General features: G+C 39.5%; 1 pseudogene; it reads right to left on the bottom strand.

The window, feature by feature from the left end:
• Positions 1-755: 755 nt before the first annotated feature.
• LOC111762874 (U6 spliceosomal RNA) lies at positions 756-854 on the bottom strand (annotated as a pseudogene).
• Positions 855-20,204: the final 19,350 nt, after the last annotated feature.

The raw sequence follows: 20,204 nt of genomic DNA, 5'->3' as shown, positions 1-20,204 counted from the left end.
AGTCTATGGAGAGGAAGCTCAGGCTTGTCCAGGTAGACAAATGGAACTGACAGCACAGTCCAGCAGGGACCATGTGCTCCTTGCATTGCTAAGGAGAGCAGGACTGCCCTCCCATACATACTTTATTTTCCATGAGGAAAACTGGACTTACCATGTGTGGAAATTGCTAGAATTTCCATGACACATATTACCAATATATCTTTTTGTTCCTCAGATATATCCCTATGATTGCAAAAACTCATGGAAGCTATTTCACAATCTCACATTTGCATTTACAGACTAAAATCTGTCTCCTTCCCCTCTCACAAGCACACATTTTTAGCATTCTCCATCAGCGACCTTCACTTTCCTATGTGGTTGAAATGCTTACCTTTTAAATGTACTCCTATTCCATGGATAAGTTGGAAAGAAGTAAAATATATAAATATTTGAGATGTCTAAAAACAGATTTTCCCTTTTAAAACAACTGAACTTTGCCACACAAAAATGAATCTTGGATATTAAAAGGCTTCAGTTTTAGCCTGTGAGCCCCAGACAAGCCATCTAATCTTGCCTTTGCCTTTCTGATTACTTTCACTTTTTTTCCTTAATTTTTATTGTAGTAACATATATACAACTCAAAATTTCTCTTTTTCACCACTTTCAATTGTACAATTCAGTGGTATTAATTACATTCACAATATTATGCTACCATCACCAATATCCATTACCTCCACGTTTTCATCACCTCAAACAGGAACTCTGCATCCATTAAGAAAAATATGGAATACTTCAGGAATTTGCATGTCAACCTTGCCATGCTAATCTTTTCTGTATCGTTCCAATTTTTGTATCTGTGCTACTGAAGTGAGTGCTGACTTTCACTTTTAAAGAGTAAGAGAATCTCCTCACACAAGTTCCCTACAATGCTAAGTATCCGTGGCAGATCACTAATTATAAATTGAATCAATAAAGTGGATGTCAAATACTAGAATCCTAAAACAAGAGGTTTCTGCCCTATTGCTATTTAAAAAAGGATATTTGACTACCTGACCCTCATGCAGTTTTCACACCCATGTAAATATGTGTTATATACCTATGAAGAAATAGACACACCAGTACATTTTCCAAGAGAAAAATACAGTATTTTATTTTGGCTATGAAGCTATGCCTTCAAGTGGAGATGTTTTCACTGGCTGTATTTGAACCCTGGAATACAATTCTAAGATTATTCTTTATAGAGCTCATTCCTATCTGTTTTCTAAACACACTAGTAAAACCATGTGGAGAACAACTGAACATTCTCCACGTCAACCTTTGAGATCGAAAATAAATAGATGACTCAAAGTAGATCATTCTTTCTGGCTTTTAACAGGGTCCACATAAATGCAAATCAAAGGACAGAAGCCAGAAGCAAGTCTTTCATAAGTAAATAAAGTGGCCAGTGCAGGAGGAACATTGTTTTTTTAAAGATTTATTTTATTTCTCTTCCCCTTCTCCCTACACCCTGCCTCCCCCTGCCCCCCTCCCCCACCTGGTTGTCTGCTCTCTTGTCTCCATTCACTGGTGTTCTTCTGTGTCCGCTTGCATTCTCGATGGCACCAGGAATCTGTGTCTCTTTTTGTTGCATCGTCTTGCTGCGTCAGCTCTCCACATGTGCAGCACCACTCCTGGGTGGGCTCCCCTTTCTTCGCACAAGGCGGCTGTCCTTGTGGGGCACAAGTGCTGCACGTGGCAGCACTGCATGTGGGCCAGCTCACCACACAGGCCAGGAGGCCTTGGGTTTGAACGCTGGACCTCTTATATGGTAGGCAGACGCTCTATCAGTCGAGCCACAACCACACATCCACTTCCAGGAATATTGTTTAATTTTAGAATCACACAGAAAATGTGCTTATATTCAGAAGTTTTACATGTTATAATAACCTATCACCATGGAAAGTTTACCAAAGTCAATAGGTTCCTTTTCATGCTTATTTTCACTGACTGCTCCGATGCATTTCAAATGGTAGATCACTCTGCTTTCCAAAGAGGCATTCCATGGACTTTTTTTCTAGTGTTTATTATATTACCATATATACAACCTACTGTTTCTCCTTTTAACCACATTCAGATATGCACAGGACTCTGCTATTCCATCCAGCAATTTTCTTGTATTGCCTGCCTGTCTCTCTCCCCACTGTCTCGTGAGGCCCTTGAGGACAGGACCTGTATGTCTTATTTACTTTTGTACTATCAGTGCCTTAAGCAATGTTTAATGTATGGGATCATTCACTATAAATTTCTGGAAGAACAAAATGAATTATCACTTATTATGCACTTTGCTATGTATTTAATGTGTATTTCCACTAAATCCATGGAGAAACCAAAAACTTATCCAAACCAAATATACCTGAAACCTTTACCAACGTGAGTCAGCAAAGGGGTTAACTGACCAGTCAGATATAAATAGCTGAAGGTTCCATTCCACTTACCCTTCTCTACCGTAAAGAGCAGCTTTCTTTCATTTCTTTTTAAAATAGAATCATTTTCCTTTTAAGATAGAGGCCTGTGAGAGTGACTTCTGTATGTTTTATTAGTTCAAGTCAAATCCCTGGGAACTCAAAAATGGAGGTATGGAATGCGTTGGGAAAGGGTAAATGGAGACGAGGACAATGCAGAGCAAGAAACTGGGTGAGAACAGTTAGTGGGACCAGTCAGGGAAACAGCACACAAACACAGCATCTTCACAGAGAATAGTACTTCTCTTGCAGCTGTGTGGGATGTAGTAGCATTAAATATTTATTAATATTGCCCATTTTCAGAAACCATTTGGCAAAGAGCCCCCTGGCCTGGTTCCTGGAATGCCAAACTGCTGGGAGGCTGGCTTCAGAGCAGAAGGGGCCTTCTAAGTGGGATCTCTATCAGTAGCACCAAAACTGCAAGCAGTGTGTTAAACGAATCATTATGATCCTATATTCTTTTATGTAGTACCAATATTCAAATTTTAAAATTCTAACTTACTTCTAAGCTCTATAGGATATTAAAATATTTATATTAAATGCTTGCCTCAAATTATGGGGAAGGGAAGAGAAAGCATATTAAAAATAGAATAATCCTAGAAAATTGTAAAAAGTATAAGTTATTAGAAAATTAAAAGTATCATTCTTCCTATGTATCTCTATTTTAACATAGATCCTTTTATTTCTCTCTTTTAATTCCATCTGAAAATTTCCTTTTAGTCTGGGCCTGGACATCCATCCATCCATCAATCCATCCAATCAATCAAATCTATACAGCAAAGACTAGGTACTAGAGAATGCATTTCAGCATTAAGGAAGATACTTCCTACTGTTGATAGGCTTAAAGTCCAATACAACAAGTCCCCTATGAGACATTTTTTCTTTTTCCATATCCAGTCCATAAAATATATTTAATCATGTTTTTAAAAGTGATCATTGTTGGGGATTGAGCATGTCTCCCGCAATACATGTTCAAGTTATAACCTTGATCCTGTGGGTAGGAATGCATTTATCAATGGGACCCTTGAAGATCCTATTAAGATGGAGCTGAATTGAATCAGGATGGGCCTAAATCCTATATGACTAGAGTCCTATAAGGTGTGGAAATCTAGGCTGAGATTCAAACGCCTGAGCAGGAGCAGTAGAAGCCAGCCAGAGGAGAAGATCCAAGGAGACAGAATGCCATGTGACAGAGGCAGAGACTGAGTTAGGGCTTACCTGCAAGCCACCACCAGGATGCTATAAGCTTCAGAGAGACCTGGCAGGTACCTTGATCTTGAACGTCTCACCTACAAAACTGTGAACCAATAAATTCCTGTTGTTTAAGCCAACTAATCCGTGGTATTTGTCATAGCCCTGGCAAACTAAGATAATGATCTTTAATACACTTCAATTATTTTAGTGAAAGCATAGATAAGAACTTTCTTTCTTCCTTATCTTAAGTTTAGTCAGCATTCAAGGTCTCTATTCACTCAACCCTTACTCAATTATAAAGCCAGTGAAATCTTAATTCTGCCTCTACTACCTGATACTGACACTGCTCTTGCCAAGGAACAAGGCAATTTCTCGTCTTTAATTATACTCTAAATCTTTTGTGACTACTAATAGAAGAAATTGTATCATTGACAGGGACAAAGTAACCACAGTAGTTGCTGAGGGCAGGGAGAGGGAAGAAGACATGTGATGAGGGGGCATTTTTGGGACTTTGGAGTTTTCCTAAATGATACTGCAGGGTCAGATGCTGGACATTATATATCCTGCCATAACCCACTGAATGTCCGGGGGAGAGTGTGGACTACAGAGTAAACTACTATCCACGTGGTGCAGCAGTGCTCCAAAATGTGTTCACTGAGTGTGATGAGTGTGCCACAGTGATGGGGGAGGTTGTTAGTGTGGGAGGAGTGGGGTGGGGGGATGGAGGGTATACGGGAAACTCTTCTGCCTTTTATAACATAATCTTTTTTGTGATATATGTATCTTCAAAGAAATACAATTTACAAAAATGATGGGGGTGGGGTGGTGGGGTGTGCTTTATATGGGAACCTCATGTTTTTTTAAATGTAACATTCTATGTGATCTATTAACTTTAATAAAAATTTAAAAAAGAAAAAAGAAAAAAACAAAATTAATTAATTAATTAAATGACTATGTGGAAGTTGACAATTCATAACCTCAATCAAACTCTCTTCTTTATTATTTCTTTCTGATCTTCCAATGTTTTTTTTCTTGCTGTGTCTCCTCAGGATCTTCTTTTGCTTACTTTTCAAGGTTTCATTCCTAGCTCTCTTCTTTTCTCTTAAGACATCCTGATCATACCCATGGCTTCCCACACTATAAACTGGTGGTTTCCAGACCTTCCTTTCTCACTGAGATCTCTTCCCTTAATATCAGTCCCATATTCCAACTTTTATAGAATATCTCCACTTATATGCCCCACAGATATTGCCAATGTAATATACTTAAAACCAAAAGCATCTGTCCCCAACATACCTGATTCTCTTCTATTTCCCATCTAAGTAAATGGCAGTCTTATCTGTGACCATTTATATTTGGTGAATCCCAGAAAAGATTATGATTTTCAGGTAATCTATTTCTGTGGGTGTGAGGCCCTTTGATTGCATTAGATTCAAAAGTGACCTTGATTAGAACACTTAATTAGAGCGCTTTTGTTTAGACTACATCAATGAGGTGTGACTCAGGTTGGGTCTCTGCCCTCTTGCTGGGTATTACATAAACTGAGAACACACAGAGAGATACACAGAAAAGGGAGCTCTGCCATTTTGACTTGGCTATTTGAGAGTGAGGACTCCAGGTTCATCTACAGCTGCAGAAAATGAAGCTCCAAGAAGCTCAAGGAGAGGAGGCCCAGGGAGAGATGGCTGGTTGCCCACGGCTAAGCTCCAGGAGATATCAGCAGACTGCCTACATTGCTTCACCACATGGTAGGACACCAGGATCTGCTAGTAACCAACTTTTATCGAGAAAGCATCTCAGATGCCTTGATTTGGACATTTTCACAGCCTCAGAATTGTAAGCTTTTACCCCAAATAAAATTCCCATTATAAAAGCCAACTAATTTCTGGTACTTTGCATTGGCAGCCCTATGGCAAACTAAAACACCATCCAACCCAGTTACCCTTGGGAGAAATCTGGAAGTCATCAGATTTCTGTCTGGTGGTGGAAGCTATATGTACCCCAGAAAAGCAGGTTCTTAAATTTAATCGATTTCTATGGATGTGGACTCATTGTAAGTAGGATTTTGATGAGGCTACTTCAGTTAAGGCATGACCCACCTCATTCAGAATGGGTCTTGGGAAACAGACTTGGTCCGGTGGTTAGGGCATCTGTCTACCACATGGGAGGTCCGTGGTTCAAACCCTGGGCCTCCTTGACTCATGTAGAGCTGGCTCACGTGCAGTGCTGATGCGCGCAAGGAATGCCCTGCCACGCAGGGGTGTCCTCCGCATAGGGGAGCCCCACACACAAGGAGTGTGCCCCATGAGGAGAGCCGCCCAGCATGAAAGAAAGTGCAGCCTGCCCAAGAATGGCACCGCATGCAGAGAGAGCTGACACAACAAGATGATGCAATAAAAAGAAGCACAGATTCCCGTGCTGCTGACAACAACAGAAGCGGACAAAGAAGACGCAGCAAATAGACACAGAGAAGAGACAACCGGGGTGGGGTGGGGGGAAGAGGAGAGAAATAAATCTTTTTTTAAGAAAGAAAGCAAAAGCCACAGAAGAGGCTCATATCAACAAAACAGAAGGGAGAGACCAAGAGACACCACCATGTGCCTTGCCCTGTGCAGAGGAGCCAAGGATTATCAGTAGCTGGTCTTTGGGAAGAAAGCATTGCTCTGATGATGCCTTAATTTGGACATTTTTCTCAGCCTCAAAACTGTAAGCTAATAAATTCCCATTGTTTAAGCCACTCCATTTCATGGTAGCTGTTTTCAGCAGCCTATCAACTAAAGCACAATCTATGCTCATCCCTGGGCCCTCAAGCACAAGTCCTGTTTATCCTATCTCTTCACCAATCCCTCTCCCATGTTCTCCATTGTCAAAATCTCACGTCAGATTTTCCTAACATCTCCCTTGGGTTATCTAAGGAGCCTTTTTTTTTTTTTTTTTTTAAACAGCCTCTTTTTGATGACCTACAGTCCAGAGCAATCTTTCTAAAATATAAATCTATTCTTATATCACTTGCTTAAAACCAAAGCTTCAAACTTTTTCCATCTTCTTCAGTATAACATCCAATATCCACACTGACTACTCTCTAGTTGCCCTTTTCATTATGATCATATTTTGAACTTCTTATAGTTGCCCTCACAAAAGCCATGCTCTCTTATATATTGTACATATTCTAACTGGATAAATTACACCCTTTTTCTTTACCTGGCTAAAGCCTACACATTCATCTAAAGCCTAATGGCTTCAAGAGGAAGCTGTTGACGATTCCTCCTCAAGCTGTGTTAGGGTTTTTCTATGCTATAATAATAATAACAGCAGCAGGAGCAACAGCAAAAAATATCAAAACAACCACTGACATTTACTGAGCACTAAGCAGTCACTGTAGTTCTCAACTTCAATGTGCACATGAATTGCATGGAAATGTGTTAAAATGCTGATCTCCAGGGTCCATTCCAATATTCAGACTCATCAGATTTGGGATTGTGCTCAAGAAGCTACATTTTTAACAATGTACACAAGTGATTTTTTGTTTTGTTTTTTTAAAACAAATTAATTTTATTGACACATAATAATAAAGTATAAATCTATTAAAAGTATACAATCAATGGCATTCAGTACAATCACATAGTTGTGCCTTCATCACTCCAATCATTCCTAGGGCATCTTCATTATTCCAGCAACAATAACAAGAATACTAAAAAACAAAAAGCAAACAAACAAAACTCATCATTTCTCAATCTCTCTATGCTTCCCCTGCCACACATAGCTGCTATTCTGTTTCCCTCTCTCTAATTTATTTGTCTTTATATTTTGTAAAAATAGTCTTACATATGCAATATCACCCATATTCGTATTTTCCATGAGGTTTCACAATGTTATACAGTCCCAAGTTACATTTTTTAGCTTTCCTTCTAGTAATATAACTGTCCTTAAGCTTTCTCTTTCAACCACTGTCAGTAACCACATAATAGCTCTGTAGTCACAAACAGCGTGCTGTGCTCTCAACATTTCCATTCATTCCCAAAGATTTACAAACCATCTTTTAACCAATTCTGCAGAGATTAACCATCAGCTTTCTATTCTCACCCTCATTCTATTTTCTGGTGACCTATATTCTAATTATTAATTCCAAGAGTTTACATAATATATTTAGTTCATAATAGTGCAATCATACAGTGTTTGTTCTTTTGTGTCTGCTTGCTTCACATAACATAATGTCCACCAGGTTCATCCATGTTCTCATATGCTTCATAATTTCATTTCTTCTTACCGCTGCATAATATTCCATTGTGTATATATACCACAATTTGTTTATCCATTCATTGGTTGATGGGCATGTGGGTTGTTTCCAAATTTTGGCTATAGTGAATAACACCGCTATGAACATCGGGGTGCAGATGCATATTTGTGTCACTGCTCTCAGTTCTTCTGGGTATATACCTAGTAATGGTATTGCCAGGTCCCATGGCAATCCTATATTCAACTTCCTTAGGAACTGCCAAACAGTATTCCACAGTGGCTGTACCATTCTACATTCCCACCAACAGTGAATAAGTGTTCCAATCTCTCCACATCTTCTCCAACATTTACAGTTCTCCAACTTTTTAATAGTGCTCAGTCTATTTAAACTAATAGTCATTTTGATTTGCATTTCCCTAATTGCAGCGACGTCAAATATTTTTCATGTGTTTCTTCGCCATTGATATTTCTTCCTTGGACAACTGCCTTTTCAAGTCTTTGCCTATTTTTAATGAGGTAGTTTGTGTTTTTATTGTTGAGTTGTTCATACAACTCTATATCTACCATGGATATTAAACCCTTATTGGATATGCAATTGCCAAATATTTTCTCCCATTGAGTCAGCTGCATTTTCACCCTTTTGACAAAGTCCTTTGAGGTGCAAAAGTATTTAATTTTTGAAGAGGTCCCATTTATCTGTTTTTTCTTTTGTTGCTCATGCTTTGGGTATAAGTTTTAAGAAACTACTGCCTACCATCTTGAAGATGTTTCCCTACAGTTTCTTATAGGGGTTTTATGGTTGTTGCCATAAAATGTCCTTGATCCATTTTGAGTTAATTTTTGCATAAGATATGAGATTGGGGACCTCTTTCTTTCTTTTGGACATGGCTACCCAGTTTTCCCAGCACCATTTGTTGAGTAGACTGTTCTGGCCCAGCTGGCTGGGCTTGACAGCCTTGCCAAAAATCCCTTGGCTGCTGAGCAGAGTCTAAGAGACAGATAAAGTAGATACAACCCCCAGGTATTGGTTCCTTTGAGGGCTAAAGAGATCCATGGGTGCTATGGTCATGGCAGATGGGGTTAACTGCCATGTCAGATGGCCCTTCTTTGGAGCTGGTGTTTATGCGTGATGAATCTGGACTCAGATGGGATCTCTCCTTATAAGACTTTCATGCTACTGTGCTGGAGTTGTAGTTGGTGTTGGGGTTTAAGATATATTTAGGGGATCTGAGTCTCTGGACTGACAATGTGATAGCCAGGCCCTGAGCCTCAACAGACTCCAGCACCTACAATCTGATTTATTGGACTCATCTCACTCAGCTAAGATGGAGTTGAAGAAGGACAACCACCACACCATGGAGCCTAGAGTGCCTACAACTGAAAGCGGGAGGATTACATCCAGTATCCATGTGGAATCTGAGCCTCCTCTTGACATAGAGGTGCAATGGACACAACCAATCCAATGTCCACAGAGAAAAGGTAGCATTGGAGTGGGAAAAGTGGACATGGTGGCTAATGGGTATGGGGATTGGCAGGAAGAGACGAGATGTGGAGGCGTCTTTGGGACTTGGAGCTGCCCTGGATGGTGCTTCAGGGGCAATCACTGGACATTGTAAATCCTCACAGGGCCCACTGGATGGAATGGGGGAGAGTATGGGCCATGATGTGGACCATTGACCATGAGGTGCAGAGGTGCCCAGAGATGTACTTACCAAGTGCAATGGATGTGTCATGATGATGGGAATGAGTGTTGCTGGGGGGGGAGTGGTAGGGTGGGGGTGGTGGGGTTGAATGGGTCCTCATATATATATATTTTTTTTTAATGTAATATTTTTATAGAATCAATAATAAAAAAAATAAATTATAAAAAAAAAAAATCCCTTGGCTGTAGATGTGAGGATCTATTTCTCAGTCTGGATTTGGTTCCATAGGTCAATCTATCTGTCTTTATACCAGTGCCATGCTGTTTTTACCACTGTAGCTAAGTAATATGCTTTAAAGTCAGGAAGTGAGAGTCTTCCAACTTTGTTCTTTTTTAAGACATTTTTGCCTATTCGGGGCTCCTTGCCCTTCCAAATAAACTTGATCATTGGCTTTTTGAAATCTGCAAAAAATGCTGTTGGAATTTTTTGGGGGGGTTGCATTGAATGTGTAAATCAGTTTGGCTAGAATTGACATCATAATGATCTATAGTCTTCCAATTCATGAGCACAGAATGCACTTTAAGTCTTCTTCAGTTTCTTTCAGCAATGTTTTCTAGTTTTCTGAATACAGGTCCTTTATATCTTTGGTTAAGTTTACTCCTAAATATTTGATTGTTTTAGTCGCTATTATAAATGGATTTTTTTTCTGATTTCCTCCTCAAATTGCACATCAGTGGTGTATAGAAATGCTATTGATTTTTGTGGGTTAATCATGTATTCCACCACTTCGCTGAACTCATCTATTAATTCCACTAGCTTTGTTGTGGATTTTTCAGTGTTTTCTAGATATAGGATCATATCATCAGCAAATAGTTAAAGTGTTATTTCTTTTCCTATCTGGGTGACTTTTTTGTTTCTCTATCTAACCTAATTGTTCTAGCTAAAACCTCTAGCACAATACTGAATAATAATGGTGACAGCGGGCATCCTTATCTTGTTCCTGATCTTAGGGAAAGCTTTCCATTTCACCATTGAGTATAGTGCTAGTGTAGGTTTTTCATATATGCTCTTTACCATGTTGAGAAAGCTTCCTTCTATTCCTATTTTTTGGATTGTTTTTTATCAAGAAAGGGTACTGTATTTTGTCAAATGCCTTTTCTGCATCAATTGAAAGGATCATGTGATTTTTTTTCTTCAGTTTATCAATGTGGCTTATTACACTAGTTGATTTCTTGAGTTGAACCACCTTGCATACCTGGGATAAAACCCCCTTGATCATGGTGTATAATTCTTTTAATGTGCTTTTGGATTCCATTTGCAAGTATTTTGTTGAGAATTTTTGCATCTATATTCATTAAGGAATCTGGTCCATAATTTTATTTTTTCATAGTATCCTTATCTGGTTTTCATATTAGGGCGATGGCTTCATAGAATGAGTCTGGTAGCATTCTTTCCTGTTTAATTATTTGGAAGAACTTGAGTATACCAACAGTATTAGGTCATCTTTGAATGATGGGTAGAATTCACCTGTGAAGTCATCCAGTCCTGGGCTTTTCACCTTTGGAAGGTTTTTGATGACTGTTTCAATCTTTTCACTTGTGATTGGTTTGTTGAGGTCTTCTATTTCTCTTAGGGTCAAGTGTTTCTAGGAATTTGCCCATCTCATCTACATTGTCTAGTTTTTTGGCATGTAGTTGTTCATAGTATCCTCTTGTTATTTCTCTTATTTCTGCAGGGTCAGTGGTAATGTCACCCCTCTCATTTCTGATTTTATTTATTTGTGTCTTCTCTGTTTTTCTTTGTCAGTCCAGCTAAGGATTTGTCAATTGTTATCTTCTCAAAGAACCAACTTTTGGTTTTGTTGAATCTCTCTATTGTTTTTTTGTTCTAAATTACATTTATTTCTGCTCTGATAGTTTCTTTCCTTCAGCTTGGTTTGGGATTAGTTTGCTGTTCTTTTTCTAGTACCTCTAGGTGTGCAGTCAGATCTTTACCTTTAGCTCTTTCTTCTTTTTTAATGTAAGCATTGAGGACTATAAATTTCCCTCTTAGCATTGCCTTTGCAGTGTCCAATAGGTCTGTTTTGTTTTTTAAAGATTTATTTATTTCTCCACCCTCTCTCCGCCCCACCGTTGTTTTGCAATCATTGTCTGCTGTCTGTGTCTGTTCATTGTGTGCCTGTCTTCTTATTAGGAGGTACCAGGAACTGAACCTGGGATCATCCATGTATGAGGGAAATACCCAATGGCTTGAGTCACCTCTACTCCCTCCAATAGGTTTTGAAATGTTATTCTCATTTTCATTCATCTCAAGACATTTGCTGAATTCTCTTGCAATTTCTTCTTTGACCCACTGATTATTTAGGAGTATGTTATTTAATCTCCATATATTTATGAATTTCCCCTTTTTTCCATCCATTATTGATTTCCAGCTTCATTCCATTATAATCAAAGAAGGTGTTTTGTACAATTTCAATCTTTTTAAATTTATTGAGACTCGTCTTGTGGCCCAATATATGGTCTATCTTGGAGAAGGATCCACAAGCACTTAAAAAGATTGTATATCCCACTGTTTTGGGTTGTAATGCTTATAGATGTTGGTTAGATCTAGTTCATTTATCATATTATTCAAGCTGTTTCTTTTTTTGTTGTTGTTAATATTTATTTATTTTACCCCTTTCCCTACCCCTCCCTGCCCTGCCGTGCTGTTTTTGCTGTCTGTGTCCATTCACTGTGTGATCTTCGTATCTATTTCTATTTCTATTTTTGTCTTCTCTTTGCATCTTCTCCTCTAGGATTCACCAGGATTTAATCCTGGGGATCTCTAATGCGGAGAGAAGTTCCCCGTCAGCTGTGCCACCTCAGTTCCTGGTTTCTGCTGTGCTTCACCTTAACTCTCCTTTTTGTATCTCTTTTGTTGCATCATCATCTTGCTGCATGACTCACTTGCATAGGCACTGGCTTGCCATGTGGGCACTCACATAGGCACTAGGCTTGCCACATGGGCACTCACATGGGCACTCAGTTCACCACATGGGCACATGGCTCACCACACAGGCACTCACATGGGCACTTGGCTCACCATGTGGGCATTCAGCTCACCATGCAGGCACGCTTTCTCTTCTTCTTTTCACCAGGAGGCCCCAGGGATCAAACCCAGGTCCTCCCATATGGTAGGTGGAAGCCCTGTCACTTGAGCCACATCCACTTCCTTCTCTGTTTCTTTCTGCATCATCTGTCCAGATGTTCTATCCAATACTGAGAGTGATGTATTGAAGTCTCCAACTATTATTATAGAGACATCTATTTCTGTATGTCTAGAGACATATATATGTGTGCCTCATATATCTTGGGGCACTCAGGTTAGGTGCATAAATATTTAGTATAGTTATTTCTTCTTGGTAAATTGCCCCTTTTATTAATATATAATGATCTTCTTCCTTATAATAGTTTTACACTTAAAGTCTATTTTGTCTGATATTAGTATCTCTACTCTGACTCTTTTTTGATTACTATTTGCATGGAATATCTTTTTCAACCTTTCACTTTTAACCTGGTTGTATCCTTACTTCTGAACTGCGTATGTGTCCTGTAGACAACATACAGATGGCTCATATTTTTTTATCCATTGTATCAATCTATGTCTTTTGATTGGGGAGTTCAACCCATATCAGTTTTTGTCTGTGAAGACTTCGAACTCACCCTAATTTTTGAAGGACAGTTTCGCCAGGTATAGAATTCTTGGCTGACAATTTTTCTCTTTTAGTACCTTAAATACAGCATACCACTTTCTTCTCCATGGTTTCTGATAAGAGGTCAGTACTTAAACTTATCAAGGTTCCCTTGTATGTGATGCTTTGCTTTTGCTGCTTTCAGAATCCTCTCTTTATCTCTGGTATTTGTCATTCTGAATAGTACATGTCTCAGGGCTGGTCTATTCAGTTTTATTCTCTTTCGGATGTGAGTCCCTGGTATGATCCTTGGATATTGGATATTGATATTTATGTCTTTCATAAGGAAGTTTTCAGTCATTATTTCTGAAATATTCTTCCTGCCCCTTTTCCATTCTCCTTCAGAGACACCAATAATGCATATGTTTGTGCATTTCACATTGTTATTTGTTTCCCTGAGGCCCTGTTCCATTTTTTCCATGCCCTTCTCTTCCTGTTCTTGTCTTTTCCAGTTCAGATGTTCTGTCTTTGAAATCACTAGTTTTGTCTTTTGACATTTCAAATCTGTTCTTATGTACTTCTAATGTATTTTTAATCTATTCATTGTGTCTTTCATTCCCATAAGGTCTGTTACCTCTCTTTGCAGGCTTTCAAATTGTTCTTTATGCTCTCCCAGGGTCTTCTTCATATCCTTTATATCATTAATCATATTTTCTTTCAATTCTTTAAATTGATTTAGGAGAGGTGTGTGATTATCATTGATTAATTGTCTTAAATCCTGTATCTCTTCAGGGTATTTGGTTTGTTCCTTTGGGTGGACCATCTCTTCCTGTTTCCTAGTATGATTCATAATTTTTTGCTGATATCTAGGCATCTGAATATGTTGGTGAATTTACTCTGATGGCCAATTTCTCTCTCTTGTCTATTTTTCTCCCACAGTTCTTCTTTGACATTTGGTTCAACTTATTCTAAGTCTTTAAGATTGTTCAGTTTAAGTTATCAAAATCATACCAGGGACTCACTAATGGGATGTAGATTTTCTCCCAGGGGTTAGAGTACAGAGAGTACCAACTGCAATTTTTGCCCATATAATTTCCAGACTGGCCAACAGATGGTGCTTGTCAGCATACCCTTCCACAGAAGGGTATCTATCTCCATTTTCCTGTGTTTTGATCTGGCCAGAGCCAAGATTGAAAGTGGGTTCTGCTGGCTAAATTCACTGAAGCACCCTGAATCCCTCTCCCTTTTCCCTAGACAGGAAGTAAGATGTCTGTTCCCCTCTCAGTCAGCTTCAGCGAGCCAGGGATTTTACTCCAGCTTAATATCTTGGGGTGGAGGGATGGGAGCCCTTTCAGCTGCCACAGGGGTTTGGTCACTCATGCTTGTTGTTTCAGGTTCTTCATCTCTCAGTCCTCCTGTGAATTGTGAAATGCTCTCCTGGTCCGCTGATGCCCAAAGCAGGATTTTGGACAGCTTTTGGCTCTTTCTCCATTGTTTTTGTGAGAGAATTGAGTCCTGCCTTTCTAATCTGCTACCATCTTCCTCTACACAAGTAATTTTGATGCAGCTGATCAAGAAACAATATTTGAAAAACATCAAACTATTAAATCCCCTTCAACCCACTCAATCTATTACCACCAGATGACTCTTCATACTTTTAAAACATCAAGTACTTGGCATGAACATGATTATGTGCGTCACACATACCTTCAACTAATTTAAACCCAGCAAGGCTGGTATTATCTACAGATAAGAAACAGAAGATTATAGAGGGTAACTTGATCAATTCATATAAAAAAGATAGGATTTAAAATTGGGTCTCTTCCCTGGATACCATACCCTGGGTCATTTCTTGCTATAAAAAAAGCAGTACATATATCCAGGGTACATAAAAATGTTTGGATATTTTCACAGTGCATACAATTAAAAACAACAACTGAGGGAGTGCTGAGTTCCTAGCCAGGAGAGCTCTATCACAGTCCCTAAAGAAACAGCAACAGTCCCCCAAGTGCAACGGCAAAGACCAAAAAAGAATGACGGTCCAACAATGAGCCCTTGATACTAATGACTATGCTTGTGAGCCTGTGCACCTGAAATAAGAACAAGGCCTAGATCTGCAGGGTGCCTAAGAGTTATCTCCTGAGAGCCTCCGTGTTGCTCAAATGTGGCCAGTCTCAACGCCAAACTCAGCATGTAAATGCGTTGCCTTCCCCCCAGCGTGGGACATGACTCCCAGGGATGAGCCTCCCTGGTGCCGAGGGATTACTACCAAGTACCAGCTGATGAAGTAACTAGAAAATGACCTTGAATAAAAGGGTCAACTCAGACCAGCAGAATATCTCAGTCTACATATAATACTAGGAGTTAAAAATGCTTTTTGACCTGAATCAAGGGGGAAATGGAAAGGACAAATGAGTTTATATGGCTATGAGTCTCCAAAAAGAGCCGGGAGGTTTCAGAGGGGTTGCCCTTATGCACACCTCAGCAGAGTCCCAGAGACAGATAAAGTAGATACAACCCCGGGTATTGGTTCTTCTGAGGGCTACAGAGACCCACAGGTTCTATGGTCATGGCAGATGGAGTTCAGTGCCATGTCAGTTGGCCCTTCTTTGGCGTTTGTGTTTCAGTGTGATGGAGCTGGACTCAGATGTGATCTTTTTTCATAAGCCTCTCCTGTTACATTTATCAGAACTGTAGTTGGTGCTGGGGTTTAATATGTACCCAGGGGATCTGAATCTCTGGACTGACCATATGATAGCCAGGCCCCGAGCCTCAACAGACTTCAGCTCCTACACTCTGGTTTATTGGACTTACCCCACTCCACTAACATGGAGGTGAAGAAGGTCAACCACCACACCATGGAGCCAACAGTGCCTACAACTGAAAGCAGGAGGATTGCACCCAGCATCCATGTGGAATCTAAGCCCCCTCTTGATATAGATGTGGAGTGGACACAACCATTCCAAGGTCCACAGGATGGAGGAATAGAATATGGATTAGAGTGGACTTACTGATATTCTATTCGTGAACTATTGTGATTAGTAATTGAAGATAATGTGGCATTGGTGTGGAGAAAGTGGCCATGGTGGCTGCTGGGTGTAGGGAATGGGAGGAAGAGATAAGATATGGAGGCGTTTTCGGGACTTGGAGTTATCCTGAGTGATGCTGCAGGGACAGTTACTGGACATTGTACATCCTCCTATGGCCCACTGGGTGGAACATGGGAGAGTGTGGGCTATGATGGGGACCACTGACCACGAGATGCAGTGGTACTCAGAGATGTATTCACCAAAGGCAATGAATGTCTCGTGATGATGGACGAGATTGTTGCTATGGGGGGAGGAGTGGGGTGAGAGGGGTGGGGGTATATGGGGACCTCATATTTTTTTAATGTAATATTAAAAAAAATAAAGACAAAAAATATATAAATAAAAAAGCAGTAACCAAAAGCTTCAGCAGTATCTTCCTGACAGCATTTGAATCAAGTGAAGCCCCTTAGCCTGTATTTGAAGGCCCTCACAGTCTACCCCTACTTGTTCATTTTCCAATATACTCAGACTTGAATGGCTTCTGTTAATTTTCTCATCAACTTTCCCTCTACTCTTATATTTTAAATTACTTTCTTCTCAAATGCTTTCCCCTCCAAACCACTACAAATACTCAGACTTCCTTAAAAAAAACCATTAACTCTTAGAACCGTGAGGGAACTTACCATTTATATTACTCGAGAGGAAATTGGGACTCTAGGGAAATGCCTTGATTGAGATGGACAGGGCAGGGATAGGATAACGTCCTGCTCCTCCCGGCCTTAGTGTAGTGCTTTTCCACGTGAAGGACCCCCTCCCTTCATTTATTAAGGGAACAAAACACCATCTTGCTCTTAATATGAAAGGGCTCTCCGCAGTGATGGAAATGTCCTAAAACCAGGTTGTGGTGATGGTCACACAACTAAATAAATTCACTAAAAACCATGACTTCTATACTTAAAATGGATGGATTTTATGGTATAACAAGATACAGTACTTCAATAAAACTGTTTAAAAAAATAAAGTGAAATCATGCCCTGAAAGAATGGAAAGTCAGACAGAAGCAGGCTGTAGTACATAATAAACAGCTAAACAGTATAGTTATTATCCTATTATTGTTTCCCCCTCAAGCTAAGATCCTCCCTATCCTTGCTCTAATGTCAGCCTTCTCACTTGCTGCCACTAAAATGCAGGTGGCATGAGGGCAGCGACTCTCTGTATTTTGTTCTCTTCTATATTCTCAGCTCCTAGCATAATACCTAAAACATGGGAGAATTGTCAAATGTTTGCCAAATAAATGAATGAATTTAAAAAACAAACATGCAAACCTCTATTTTTACTACTCACACTGATAGCACTTAGAATATGGCTTCTTTTTTTCACCCATGGAGGAGTTGCCAACTTGTATAACATCCACAGATACTATAGGCAGAGCTGGGATCACCCAGGCTCCAGCTTCTACACTCTTAACCACTGCTCTGTACTGTCTCCCATAGCACTGAATAAATATTAGTTGGTATTATCATCAAATCTGCAGACAGATAGAACACCCAGTGTCTTAATTTCCTTAATTGCTAAAGCAAATACCATGCAGTAGACTAGCTTAAACAATGGGAATTTATTGGCTCATGTTTTGAGACTGGCTCATGTTTTGAGCCCAAATCAAGGTGTCATCAAGGTGTCATCAAGGTGATGTTTCTTCCTGAAGCCTGGCATTCTAGGGCTGGCTACTGGTGATCCTTGGTTCTTGGCTCCTCTGTCACATGGCAATGCATATTGCAGACTCTCCTGGCCTCTCCCTTCTCAGTTTCACGACTTTCAGCTTTTGGCTACTCCCTCTGTGGCTTGTTTTCTCTCTGTGATCTTCCTGTTAAGGCTTCAGTAATAGAATTAGGCCCATCCAGGACCCCACTTCATCTGAAGTAACCTCATCAAAATATCCTATTTACAAGGGTTCACACCAACAGGAATGGATTACGTTTAAGAACATGTTTTTCTGGGGTACATAGCTCCAAACCAGGTTCTTAGGTTCTAAGAGATGGCCAAATTTGTTTTCATCTTTTCATCATTTAAAAGGAGGATGGGTAAATATTTTTATAAAGAAAAATAAGATTTTAGAATAGCAGAAAGAGTGTCAACTTTTGCTGGTTGTATTATATTGGGCAAGCTACCTACCTTCTCTGAGTTGACTCCTTCACAAAGAAAGGAAAATATCATTATCCCTGTGTGTTTACTGTGAACTCTCATGAAATCATATCTGTAACATACACACCTAATATGACACACCAGCCACTAGATAAATGTCAAATAACTAAAAGAATAGAAACGGGTGAAAAAGCATCAAAGCAAGGGCTAACAAGAAGACAGCATGAGTGAGATAATAGAATGAATAAAGAAAGGTACTCAATATCATTTACGTAAATTTAAAATATACAACAAATCTTTAAGAACAAACATCTTGAAAGACATAAATCCATTAAAATGGATGTCTTTGGAGGAGGGAAATATGAAAGAAATGACAGGGAAAAAGAAAATAGGACAAGACTGAAGACTTGTGTAAACTGGTGATGATGGTGAATACTTGAGGTCCAAGATTACTCAGTTCTATGACTTCACTCATGTACACACACCCTACCTCAGACTTATATGAGGGTATCAAACTGCCCACTCAACTTTTGTTCCCAAACTCTCCTCATATTTTGTTCCCCTTTCTATCTACCAACTGCTCAAAAAAAATCTACCTTGTGCTGGATCCATTTCCTTAGCTCCTCACCTACCACAAATGCCCTGCTGCCAGTCCTCCTACCCCTCCTTAAATGTCAACATTACTCCTTACAACATTATGTCTTGATAATCTGTCCAATGTCTGCTAATTCTAGAGACTACATCATTAGCTCAATGCAGGGTTTCAGAATTTACATCTTCCTACAGTAAGGCCCTACATATAAGCATCCAGATGAATAAGTTAAGAACAGAGGGCAGGGTCCTACCATGATCAAGATAGTAGAGTGAGAAGCTTTAAGACTCTGTCACCCCACACAAAGAAATAATGGCTGAAATTTTTCCATATTTAACATGACATGAATACACACATCAAAGATGCTCAATGAACTCCAAACAGGTTAAACTCCACCACAACATGTTATAATCAAACTGCTGAACTCCAAAGATAGAAAATTCTGAAAGCCATAAGAGAAAAGCAACATGCCATGTACAAGGGAGCCTCAATAAGATCAAATGCCAATTTCTCATTGGAAATCATAGAGTCAAGAAGGCAGTGGGATAGCATTTAAAGTGCTTAAAGTGAAAAAGTGCCACCCAAGAATTCTATATGTGGCAATACTGTCTTTCAAAAATGAAGGGGAGATTCAGACACCCAGACAAAATCTAAGGAGTTCAACACCACTACACCAACCCTATAAGAGATGCTAAAGAGAGCTCTGCAAATTGACAGGAAAGGAAAACAGACAACATATTGAAGCCACATGAAGAAATATCATAAATATCTCTGGTGAGGGTAACAACATGGGTAAATATAAATACCAGTACTATTGTATTTTTGATTTGTAACTTCACTTTTTACTACCTACAGGATATAAAAGGCAAATGAATAAAATAAAACAATAAATCAATGGCTTAGGACTCAATGTATAAATATGTAATTTGTAACAAGAGCTACTACATAAAGGTGGGGGATGGAGGGTTGTAGGAACATAGTTTATGTATGCTGTGACAGTTTGAGATTGTTTATGAATCCCAAAAATAGAAAGATAATGATGGTAAAATCTATTCCTCTGGGTATGACATCCTTTGATTGTATTAAATTCAGACTTGGCCCAGTGGTTAGGGCGTCCGTCTACCACATGGGAGGTCCGCGGTTCAAACCCCGGGCCTCCTTGACCCATGTGGAGCTGGCCCACATGCAGTGCTGATACACGAAAGGAGTGCCCTGCCA

This window comes from Dasypus novemcinctus, chromosome 15 (genome assembly GCF_030445035.2).
Source record: "Dasypus novemcinctus isolate mDasNov1 chromosome 15, mDasNov1.1.hap2, whole genome shotgun sequence".
In the NCBI taxonomy this organism is placed as follows: Eukaryota; Metazoa; Chordata; class Mammalia; order Cingulata; family Dasypodidae; genus Dasypus; species Dasypus novemcinctus.
The sequence above is the reverse complement of the archived record's forward strand: the minus strand, read 5'-3'. Positions and strand labels throughout refer to the sequence as shown.